The sequence below is a fragment of the Narcine bancroftii genome, chromosome 13 (assembly GCF_036971445.1).
Source record: "Narcine bancroftii isolate sNarBan1 chromosome 13, sNarBan1.hap1, whole genome shotgun sequence".
NCBI lineage: Eukaryota > Metazoa > Chordata > Chondrichthyes > Torpediniformes > Narcinidae > Narcine > Narcine bancroftii.
Window position 1 is genome coordinate 79428462 of NC_091481.1, and position 12698 is coordinate 79441159.

The 12698-nt window shown below is 45.8% G+C and overlaps 1 protein-coding gene across 3 annotated transcripts in view; it reads right to left on the minus strand.

The window, feature by feature from the left end:
- LOC138748245 (BRD4-interacting chromatin-remodeling complex-associated protein-like) overlaps positions 1–12698 on the minus strand; it is a 142235-nt gene that overhangs the window by 88603 nt on the left and 40934 nt on the right. The window contains exon 1 of one of the 3 annotated variants that reach the window (XM_069908080.1): positions 2017–2201. The exons of the other annotated variants lie outside the window; for them this stretch is intronic. The gene's annotated coding sequence lies outside the window, so the exon portion shown is untranslated. Of the gene's footprint in view, positions 1–2016; positions 2202–12698 lie in introns of those variants that run through there. 3 annotated transcript variants of the gene reach the window in all.

Below are 12698 nucleotides of genomic sequence, written 5' to 3' on the forward strand. Positions count from 1 at the left end.
AATGACGTGTGGGCTTTCTCCGTGAATTTACCCTTGGTTCTTTGACTTTCTCCCAAATCCCAATGACGTGTGGGCTTTCTCCGTGAATTTACCCTTGGTTCTTTGACTTTCTCCCAAATCCCAATGACGTGTGGGCTTTCTCCGTGAATTTACCCTTGGTTCTTTGACTTCCTCCCAAATCCCAATGACGTGTGGGCTGGTGGGATTTCCTGGACTCTTTAAAAAAAATGCTTTTAATACTGTATATGCCAGTGTATAGAATGACCTCCAGAACTTCCACCTAAAATGTAGGTTTTGTGTGATACCTTGTGTATAAGACAGCACCCCCCCCCCCCCCCCGCCACAAATAAATCTGGCACTTACTGCTAACCAGTGTATGCTCTTAGAAGCAAATCACAATATTTTAATACCAAATTACCCTGTAAAGGTTCTAATTTTTTTAGCATATTTTAAAGTAAACCGCCATTGGCTTCTGTAACAGGCTGTTTAAAGTTGGTTTAGTCGGATTGGGTGGATGGACCCTGTGGGGGAGCACTAAGACTTGAAAGATAACTAAAGATTGCATCAAAACTGGCAGGAAGATGGCGGCGGCATTGAGACTTCACCGTTAAGGTTCGGGTTTCAGACCCGGTGCGTAACCGACCCGATTATGAGGTGACATTTTTAAGTTTTGGGAATTGTCCTACATGGCAGCATGTATGTGTGTGGGCAGTACAATCTGGTGAGGTGGTGGGGAAGAGGGGAGAACGAAATGGGACCAGTGCCTGGGTGCTGGTGGCTGGCATGGACTGGATGGGCTGAATGGCCAGCGTCCATGCGGTGCGGGTCTTCAAGTGGTCATTTGAGGTGATTAATGCTAGATAGTATCACAGAGCGAGGGACTGCACAACCAATGGGAGGACTTGGAATGGCCTTAACAGGTAGCAATAAAACACCATCCTGCAGATGCTGCGATTGCGTTTACAAACAGGGAAATGTTGGCGGAACTCAGCCAGTCTCGCAGAGTTGATAGGAAGATATATTACTGACATTTCCAAGTATGAGCAAAAAACCCTGGCAAGGGGGCCTATATGAAAAGGGAAGAATGGCAGGTGGAGGTGCCAGAATGATGGAGGAGGGCATTAGCAAATATAGCCGGGGTGCTGCCAGGGACCTATCTGGGCTTTACGCAATCCACCCCTCCGTCATGGGACACGAGGGCACTCTTTTAATTTGCGTCAAGCGTCACTAGACGCTACTGACTCACGCTAGTGACGCGGTGGAGAGTCGCTAACGTGAGTCAACTTGAGGGAGTGGGGGCGGGTCTGACAGCCAGGGATGGCCACGATGAGGGGTGGGGAGGGCACAGCCCCTCATATGCGAGGGGAAATGCCCAGAAGTGCCACCCCTACCCCTTGGCTCTGACCCTGGGGAGGAGCACAGGCCAACAGACAAAACATGTTAATTGGATATAATAAGGGGAAAGGTGAGAACTGATTGGGATTGGGGAAGGGGTGGAGTTCTGTGAAGGGAGAGCTGGGGTAAAGGAGAGAGAGAGAGAGAGAGAGAGAGAGAGAGAGAGAGAGAACCAAAGGAAAGGAACCCCTCTCCATCTTTGTCTCTCTCTCTCTTCCCATTTCCCTCTACCCCAGCTCTGCATTCAGAGCGAACCCCAACCCCCCCCCCCCCCCAATCAGTTCTCACCTTTCCTTTGTCCTGGCCTCCTCTCCACATCCAATTAACACCTTTTATCTGTGGCTTGGCACTCCCCCGCCCCTTCTTTTAATTCAGACACCTCCCGGCTTTTTACTCATACCTTGAAGAAGGCTGAGGCCTGAAACTTTATCTCCTATGGATGCAGTGAGATGCCGACTTCCTCCAGCATTTCTGTGTTTTTATTACAATCAAGAGTCTGCAACTTTTTCAACATTTACCAGAGCTTCAGTCACAATTGACAGCAGAACATTACAGCATGCTGTGCCGACCTATATAAACCCACACGACAATCTAAACCTTTCCTACCTATATTTTTCTTACCAGAGTCAGACATCCAGAACCGCTAGAAGGCCATCAACTTGGTGAAAGGTGCATTTAGGTCTCCCCGAAACCTCATGGCACACGGAGAAGTTGGTGAGGGAACAGTGCCAGCTGGCACATTCCAGGCTGCACGAGTATACGCTGAGGCTTGGCACGGCCAACGCGAGGGCACTGTGGGGAAGAACCACAATCTGGAGTCCTTTCTTTGAGGGGCTCTCAATGAGGGGAAGTCCCTCAAACAAGAGGAGTTGGGAGAGATGTAAAGACAAGGTGACACAGGGGTGGTAATGCTGTTGAATAGAAATGAACGTAAAAATGCGCAGTGATGGAAATGCACGGATACAAAACGGTTTTCTGTTTGTAAATAATTTATTGTGAATTAAGCATATTTTTGGTTTTAAAAAAATTGCCTGACAGAGTAGAAGAGGCAGAAACTCTCATGACATTGAAGTAGGATTTGGTTATGTACTTTCAGGGCTCTTGACCTACAGGATAACAGATGGCAGTGCTGGGCAGTGGGATCAGACTTGGTCGCTCTACTTCATCCAACGCAATCTCAACAGCCTGAATAGTCCCAAACAAGGTTCTATAAGCAGCTTCAGTAAAAGATTCACTGTTACAGAACAAACACTCTACAAGAGGATTGAGGTCACTGGGTTTTAAATGAGGTGTCCACTCAAGTAGCAGAAACCCAACACTGTTTTAAAGAGGTTTGGGAGCTGCTCTTCCTTTAAAATTTACAATTGCTAAGATTACTAGACATACCTTAAACCCAATCTGTTAATAGATGGATGTTAATAGGTTAATGCTATTTGTTAGATCTTGCATCTGTCATTTTTAAAATATATTTATATTTCCAAGTTATAAGTTTTTTTGAATAAGATATTACCTAACTTTCCTCTATCATATCAACCCGATTTGGTTGATACTCTTTTTCACTTGAATCCTTCGCGTAATGATTTAAAAGGTAATATTTACAATAATTTATTAAAATTGCAATCACTCTCTCGAATGATAAAGTTAGAGGAGCTTGGGAATTGGAATTTCAGTCACTTCTCCCAGAGGAACTTTGGGAAAAGTTTTTGGAATGGTTAATACCTCTTTATTATGTGCCCGACCTTCCTTGATTCAGTTTAAAGTTGGTCCATCGGGTTCACATGTCAAAAGATAAATTGGCCGGTATCTTTCCTAAGGTTTGCCCTATGTGTGATAGATGTAAATCACAAGTGGCCACACTAGCACATGTTTCAGTATTGGAGATGTATTGGACAGATATTCTCAAGACTTTGTCAATTATGCTGGGTATTAGACTGCAACCTAATCCATTGACTGCAATTTTTGGAATTTTAGTTCCAGAGGTGGGTCGAGTTCCCACTTCTGCACATCGGGTTTGAGCCTTGACTATGCTGTTGGCCAGAAGAGCCGTTTTGTTTAAATGGAAGGATCCTAATTCACCGAGTCAGACATCCAGAACCACTAGAAGGCCATCAACTTGGTGAAACCTCATGGCACACGGAGAAGTTGGTGAGGGAACGGTGCTGGCTGGCACATTCCAGGCTGCACGAGTACACGCTGAGGCTTGGCATGGCAAACGCGAGGGCACTGTGGGGAAGAACCACAGTTCAGAAAAAAATTAGAAGCTGCACTTTTGATCCCTCCGTTAAGTTTGAAGAGACTTGGCGTCCTCTTGTAAACTATTTTCCTAGGAGTTCATTGGCATTTTGACTTCATCTTCCAGACGGTTTTGGATTTTTTTTTAAAGAAATTGGCAAGGACCAGATAAATAGTTTGTATTGATCTGTTGTAGTGAACTCTCTGTTTAGGCTGCCGACTTTTTTTTTCTCCTTTTTGTTTTGGTGGGTTAAATGGGGTTTTAACAATTTTATTTCTCTTTTTTGAATATTCCAAATTGAGGAGAAAGGGATAATATTGTTCGATATGTTCTAATATTACATGCTGTACTGTATTATGTATTGCAAAATATTGATGTTTCTGATTTTACCAATCGATTCTGGATTCTATTCTCATGTATTGTTTACTTATAATATGATTAATGAAAAGATTGAGAAAGAAAAATGCCAAAGTCCTGATTAAAAACCCAATTAGCAGACAAACTCCAACACAAATCCCGCAGATGGCAAATCTAACGGATCCCTCCCGAAATGTCCACCAACCTTGCTTCATTAACCATTTGACGCAACCACCTAAAATCCATGTGCAAACAGAGGGAAAAAGCTGATTGTGGACTTCAGGAAGAGAGAACCAAAGGTGTCCGATCATTGGGGGAAATCAGAGGTGGAGAGGGTGAGCAAATTTAAATTCCTGGGAGTCAAGATCTCGGCGGACCTTTCCTAGACCCATGAAGAAAGCACAGCAGCTCCTCTACTGTGGAGTTTGCAGAGATTTGGTAATGACATCAGAAACTTTGGCCGGTTGCATCACAGCCTAGCAAGGGTCACTGTTACCTCCGAGCAGAAAACCCTGCAAATCACAGCCCAGTACATTACAGGCAGAACTCTCCCCAACGACGAGAAAATCTACAGGGAACGCTGCTGTTGGAGAGAAGCAGCAATCCTCAAAGACCCTCAAAACCCAGCACACGCTCTGCTCTCACTGCTACCTTCAGGAAAGAGGTATTGGTGCCACAAGACCTGCACCACCAGGTTCAGGAACAGCTGCTACCCCTCCACCATCAGACTCCTCAACGATAAACTCAAGAGACTCCTTTAAGGACTCTTACTTTGCTCATTTTTTACTAATTTTTTTTTCTGTATTGCATGGTTTGTTTCATTCCTCTTTTGTATATATATATACAGTAAAACCCCTGTTATCCAGAATTCAAGCAAACTGGAACCTCAAGCAACCGGCAAAATAACTGCAGAAAATAAAAAGGTATAAAAATACCGTAGTTTAAAATTGGCGCACCTGGCTGTTAGTTCACCAATCATGCAACACGTAATCTCAAGCAACCAGAAAATGTGTTCACCTGGCACCTACCATCTGCTAGATACCAGGAGTTTTAATGCACCTTTGTATGCGTACAGTTTGCCCTACCGATAAGTCAAAATCCTGCCTCGATTGCAGGAAAAGGAATCTCAGGGTGTAAATGATGTCATGCGTGTATTCTACGACAATAAATGTGAACTCATTGTGGGAAAGACATGGAAGTATTAGAAAAGGGTGCAGAAGAGATTTACCAGAATGCTACCTTATTTAGAGAGCACGCATTATGAGCAGAGATTAAGGGAGCTAAGGTTTTGCTCTCTGGAGAGAGGGGTGCTGAGATATTAAGAGGAATCGATAGAGTGGACAGCTAGCACCTTCTTCCCAGGGCACCACTGCTCAATGCAAGAGGGCATGCCTTTCAGTTAACGGGGTGGGACATTCCAGGGAGATATTATAGAAAGGTTTTTGACCCAAAGAGTGGTTGGTGCATGGAATGCACAACCTGGCTCAGTGGTGGAGGCAGATACATTGGTGAATTTCACGAGACCACAAGACAGGCATATAGAGGATTTCAAAGTGGAGAGTTATGTGGGACGCAAGGTCTAAAGGTTGGCACAACATTGTGGGCCAAAGGGCCTACATTGTACTGTTCTATGTTCTTAACGTTGAACAGTTGCAGCTCAGTGGATTAACCAACAAGAATTTTGATTAATTTTTCACATCCTCATTGTCCATTCCCATCTACTGTCTCTCTCTCTCTCTTCTCAGTCATTTCTAACCCTCCCATTCTTGGTATATCTCCCCTTATCCACTTTTGGCTTCTTCATTATCCACAAAATTCACAGTCGTCCACTCTGGGATTCAGTCCACAAATTTCACATCCTCCCTTTCCCCCTTCAAGATGGTGCGCACAGGATCGATCCAAAATAAAATCAGTTAAGTGCCCAGGAGATTAAACAGACCAGGTGGCCATGAGGGGATCCACACACCAGGGAGCAATGGACCGGAGGAGAACACTGGGAGAACACCCCGTGTTGAGAAGGAGATGCAGAGGGGACGTCCCTACAGGACCTTGACCATGGCAGCGAACCAGCGAGGGGCTCACACAGGCTGCAGGAGGCTTGCGGTCGGGGGACCCACACGGTCTAATAACATGCAACATAACATGTTCTATGCTATTACACAATAATGGAATATTGAATATGTGGAGCGAGAAATAATTAATGGGTCAATGAACCTGAGAGATTCAGGGCCTGAAAAATTAGCTCAGTTTCTCCTCTATTAACACAAACTGATTTTCTACAGCATTTCGTGTTTCATTTTTGGTTCAAGATGACAAGACATTGGTGCAAAAATGGGTCCATTTGGTCGGTCGAGTCCGCTCTACCATTCCATCACAAGCTGATCCATTCTCCCACTCAGCCCTACTCCCCTGTCTTCTCCCCATAACCTTGACTATTCAGATACCCATTAACCTCTGCCTTAAACACTGGTTTGTTTAGCCGCACCGACTAAACAAGGATTTAGTCCAGGATCGAGGCCGATCCTGGAATGGCACACTCTGTCACAGTTGCTGCAAACACAGGGCATCGTTGACTTGTTACCTGCTGTGCTCTTTGCTTGGCTCCCCGCTCCTCAAACTGGCTCAAGATCACTCTTTTGTCTTGCTGCAGGTGTTGATGGAGAGTACCTCGCCATTTGTTGGGGTCATCTGCTGTATCCTCTCGGCACTCTGAGTTGATTTTTAAGGCTTTCATGTCGTGCTTGCAGAGGTCCTTGAAGCGAAACCGGGGTCTACCAACGTTCCTGTTCCCTATTGCTCGTTCTCCGTAGGGGATGCCCTTTGGCGGTCTACCATCCTTCATGCAACGGATCTGGCCCAACCAGCGCAGTCTGCGTTGTCTTAAAGGCGTGAACATTGTGGAAGTCCAATCACGATAGATATATTGTAAATACATGCTGGAGATATTCACCAGGCCAAGCAAGATCCATGGGTCAAGGAAAGGCCATCGACCCAGAACTGAATCCACAGATGCATATCCAACATTGTCCATTTCACCTCCAGCTTACGACACAAACCCTAGATTTAATCTCTCCTCTTACCCATGGTGTTTCTTTAACTGCCAGTAAACCCACTTGTGATCAGCCTGCTTTAACCTTCTCCGATTAATTTAAAAACCTGTCGGGAGTAGATGTCACCTGTTCCAATGCCTCCTCCATCTTGGAGAGTGCCTTGCATTTAACATGGTTTAAAAATCAGAATTAGGAATTGATGTTGAATGTTGCTGTTCACAATTTGGCTGCAGAATGATTGGCCCACACCAGAAGTCATCCCACTGATTGAAAAGAAGTGGCACAGGGTGTCATTCTCAGCCCAGAGACGTCAAATTCATGCCAAGTGGGTTTTATAGCTCAGGCGAAGAATTGACAAGTTGTGATTGTTGACTTGAGGAGTAGAAAACCAGAGATGTACAATCAAATGATCATTGTTGGAGGGGGGGGGGGGGGGGGTATTTAAAAAAAAAATAAAATAAAATAAATTTTAAAAAATCAGAGGGTGAGGAAATTTAAATTCTTGGAAGTCACCATCTCTGAGGATCTTTCCTGGACCAACACACTAATGGCGTCGTGAGAAAAGCACTTTCTCCGGAGTTTGCAGAAGGTTGGTATAACATCAGAAACCTTGGGAAATTTCTACAGATGTGTTGTGGAAAGTGTCCTGACTATGGGGTCACCAATACCCCTGAGTGAAAAGCCCTGCAAAAGGTAGTGTACACAGCCCAGGACGTCACAGGGAGTGGTTCTCAACCATTTTCTTTCCACTTATATACCACTTTAAGTATTCCCTAGGCCATTGGTGCTCTGTGATTAGTAAAGGATTGCTTAAGGTGGTATGTGGGTGGAAAGTTTGAAAGCCACTGTTTTCATCATACCTAATGGACTCATTATGTGCATGGTTTCATAACTCCAAAGGAAATAGGCCAATGACAATTTTTCTCAAGCAAAATATTTCCTTTTCCACTCACATCCCACCTTAAGCAATCCCTAACTAATCACAGAATACTGATGACCGAGGGATTACTGAAAGTGCGACGTGAGTGGAAAGAAAAAGGTTGAGAACCACTGATCTACAGGGAACGCTGCCGTCGGAGAGCAGCAGCGATCATCAAGGGTCCACACCACCCAGCACACGCTCTGTTCTCGCAGCTGCCATCAGTAAAGAGGTATCGGTGCCACAAGACTCGCACCCCCAGGTTCAGGAACAGCTGTGACTCCTCAAGGAGGAACTATCAAGGACTCAATTAGGGACTCTTACTTGTGCACTTTATTGATTTTTTTTTTAAATTCTCTCTGTTTTGCGCAGTTTGTCTACATTTCTTTATTTGTTTACTTGTGTATGTTGTGTACAATTTTTATTTTGCACTACCAGTAAGTGGTAATTCAGCCTCACACGCAGAGAAATAAAAATCTCAGGGTTGTGTGATGTCATGCATGTACCCTGACAATAAATCTGAAACCTGGTTCCAAAAGGGGGTGGAATTGAAATCCACACATTGAAAAAAAAATAACACAACCACCCCCACCCCCAATGGCCAGTGAAGCTGCTGCTAGTCCAAGGAGCAACAATTAAGTGGCTTGTTGGAACAGACATAGAGAAAAGGGCTATGTGTGGGAGGGCGCAAAGAGCCAAAGAAGGAGCAGAAGGAGATGGACGCTCAAACTCAAGGAGAAATCCAGGAGAACTTTCTTTCGCTGCAGCTCTACAAAATTCTGGTTAGACCACCCTACCACGTTCAGTTCTGGTCACCTCATTGCAGGAAGGACGTGGAAGCTTTGAGAGGGTGCAGAGGAGATTTACTAGGATGTTGCCCAGATTGGAGAATGCGTCTTGTGAGGCAAGGTTAGCAGAGCCAAGTCTTTTCTCTATGTGGCGAAGGAAGACGAGAGGTGATTTAATAGAGGTGTCCGAGATGATGAGAGGCATGATTGGGTGGACGCAGTCGCAAATAACTATGCAAAGGTGAGGAGAGAAAAGCTTGGGGGAAACCTCAGCGTTGTTTTTTTTTAAAAACAGAGCAATGGTGCCCTTCGCCAGGGGCGGTGGAAGAGGAGCTTGGTCCAATAAGTACATTTAAAAGACTTAGGCACGTGATGCAAGAGAAATGCAGATTAATGAGTGGGTGAGGTAGGGAAGGTTTAGATTGTTGACTAGGTTTATATAGTTCAGCACCACATCATGAGCCAAAGGGCCTGAACTGCGCTGTAATTTTCGATCGACTTGTCAGGAAGCAGCAGGAACGTGGGGCTCTCTCCCACAGGAAGGGGTCAAGGGCACAGGACAGATCGGCTTGCAAGTAATCTGGGGAGCACAGCATGGAGAGAAGGAGATGGAAAGGGGTGGGAGGAAGGTGTGAGGCAATAGCACAAAGCAAAGGGGTCAAATGGTCCCCTTCTGCAGCCTCTGTGACTTCAGTAGTCCAGATGAAAGGACTCGACCGACCATTTCCCTCCATAGCTGCCTGAGTCATTACGTTCCTTTTGATTCTTTTTTTTCCCCCCAGCATCTGCAGTCCGTTACTCTGGCCCTCTCCTGTATTGTAACCTCTTTACTAGGCACACACCATTTAAATCAATCAGCATATCCCTATTATAGGTTTGCTGAAGCAAAGTCCATCGTTGTAACATTTACGGAACGCAGAAATCACAGATAATGCAGCCAGCTTTAATCTCCCAGAAGACAACCACATTGGTGAGTCATGAACAAGACAGACGATGTACAAACAGCAAGACTTCCTTCCCTGAACAACTATCACGAACAAATCGCTCATGACAGTCTGCAGATGGGCTTTGCTCGGTTTTTATTCTTTGAACACCCTCCTTTAAGATCACCTCTCACTCCCTCTTGATGGTGAAGCTACCTCACCAGCCCGGCCCCTGTGCCAACAAGCTTGGCACTTAAAACTGTGCGGGCTCCGACAGCAGCTTTCACAGCTTCAGGACGTCCCAAATTTACCAAAATAAAAATAAACACGTTTGCTTCACAGCTGTTGCAAAGTGCAAAAGAGTTTGTGCACAGGGATGTATTTCATGGGGCAACGACCAGCTAACATTCCACCTTGAACAGATTTCCGCGCCGGCCGAATTGCTGCTGACCACAACCTTGTATCGCGAACTGCTCGGCAAAGGACAACCACAACACGGACTGGTAGGAAGCCAGGTTTATTGCCATCTGTTTGCACAAGTTCAAACCAATGAAGCGCTCCTTGGTGCAAAACACACAGACACACCGTCAGATATAACACATGTACAAACGATACACATGCAGGATGGGTATTCATAATTTACAAATAAATATTGTTTTGTGAATGGGAAAGTCTCGGATGGTGAGTGTGGGCAGTTCCTTTGGTCGCTCAGCGTTCTCACTGCCCGTGGGAAGAAGCAGGCGCTGGCTCTGATCCTCCTGGATCTCTTCCCCGATGGGAGCAGCTGGAAGATGCTGTGCGCGGGGTGGAAGGAGCCCTCCGTGATTTTGTGCGCCCTTTCAGACTATGATCCCAGTAGATCATGTCATTGGTGGGAGAGAGGGAGAGAGAGAGAGGGGGAGAGAGAGAGAGAGAGAGAGAGAGAGAGAGAGAGAGAGAGAGAGAGAGTGCGAGCGAAGCAATTTGGAGAATTACCAGACTAAACCTCCCATTACAGATTAATGAGAAATCGATCAGGAAATCACTTCTGATCAATATCTCGTAACCTCTCCTGGAAAACTCTGCTTGCGCTTGGTACCAGTGCTGTAACATCCCACACGCTGTAACGCTTGGACAACTGCAGAGATGGGCTGGGGAGCTGCAGCCCAAACCGTGGCAGAGGAAGGCAGCTGGGGAGATTACACTACTAGACATTGTAAGCCGAGACTGTGAAGCTCCCCAGGTAGATGCTAGGTCATTCCATGTGATCTCAAGACAAATGGCGGAGTTATGCAACCCCAAAATCTCACTCTCCAGTTGCAGCACACCATTCCGCAACAACCCCCTCCCCCCCCCCACTCCCACCCGGTCAGTCCAAGTGGAACATAGCCCAGTGTCAGAGTATCTCCTCCAGATGGACTATAATTGAGACGGCCATCAGACAGACAAGGCAGGGTAGTTCTGCAGAAAAGTTTTGGCATTCAGAATCAGAATTTATCATCACGAACATGTCACAAAATTCGTTGTTTTGGGTCAGCATCACAGCGCAAACATTTATATAAACCACCTTACAAAATAAATAAAAATAGTGCAAGAAAAAGTCAAAGTGAGGCAGGGTCTGGGGTTCACTGATCATTCGGGAATCTGATGGCGGAGGGGAAGAAGCTGTCCTTGTGCCGCTGAGTGCTCGTCTTCAGGCTCCCGGACCTTTCTCCCGATGGGAGGAGAGTGATGAGGGCCTGGTGATGGTGGGGATCTTTGAGGATAGAGGCTGCCTTTTTTTTTTAAATAAAGACACTGCCTCATGTTGGTGTCCTTGATGCAAAGTCTGGTGCCTGTGACGTTGCAGGTTGAGATTAACAGCAGGATTCGAGAGCAGGCCCTTCTACCTAACTCATCTGTGCTGACCAAGTTGGCACTCTGGACTCACCCCATCTGCCTGCATTTGGACCAGACCTTTCTCAACACCTCTTGTCCGTACATTTTGAATTTAGACATACACCAGGTAACAGGCCCATCAGACCCATGACCCTGTGCCCAAACCGTACGTTGAAGGGTGGGAGGAAACCGAGTCCCCGGAGAAAACGTACAAATTCCTATCAGTGCTGGATTCCAACCTTGGTCACTGGCACTGTAACAGCCATGCACTAACCGTGCCACCCAGGATGCTACGTAATTGCCATATACAGCATGGTCGGACCCAGGAACACTCTTTTGCTTCTCTTTCTCATCTTGATAGTGGCCCTAGACTAACGCAAAGAAATTAAAAACAAATTTAGATTTTTGTGTAATTACCAATAAAGGAAACTCTAACACATTTACCCTGGATTCTGACTGTCAATAATTCTCGTGATCTTACAAACCTCTTCCTAAAAGCCAAGCCCTCCAGTCCCAGCAACATTCTGGGGAATCTCCTCTGCAGTCCTTCCAACTTCTGGATATCCTTCCTGCAGCTGGGTGACCAGAAATGCACATGGGATAAGTGTGACCTCACCAGCAGCCTGTACATCAGTATCTCGAGATCCCAACTTTCACTCTGTACCCAGACCGATGAAGGCCAGTGTGCCTCCTTCACCACCTTGCCCACCCAAGTTGCCATTTTCAGATTTATTGTCAGAGTACATACATGACATCACATACAAACCCTGAGATTCTTTTCCTACAGGTGAGGCAGAATTACCACTTATGGGTAGCGCAAAAAAACTGTACTCATGGTATACATGTAAACAAACTGACTGTGCAATACTGAGAGTGGAAAAAAAATCAATAAAGTACAAAAGTAAGATCCTGATTGAGTTTGTCATTGAGGAGTCTGACGGTGGAGGGGTAGCAGCTGTTCCTGAACCTGGTGGTGCGACTCTCGTGGCACCGAGACCTCTTTTCTGACTGTAGCAGTGAGAACAGAGCGTGTGCTCAGCGGTGTGGATCCTTGATGATCGCTGCTCCTCTCCTATGAGAGTTTACCTTCACCTCTAGATCTCTCTGTTCTACAGGGTCCTGCCATTCACTGCACAAGTCCTGACCCTGGATTGACAACCCAAGTGCAATTCCCTT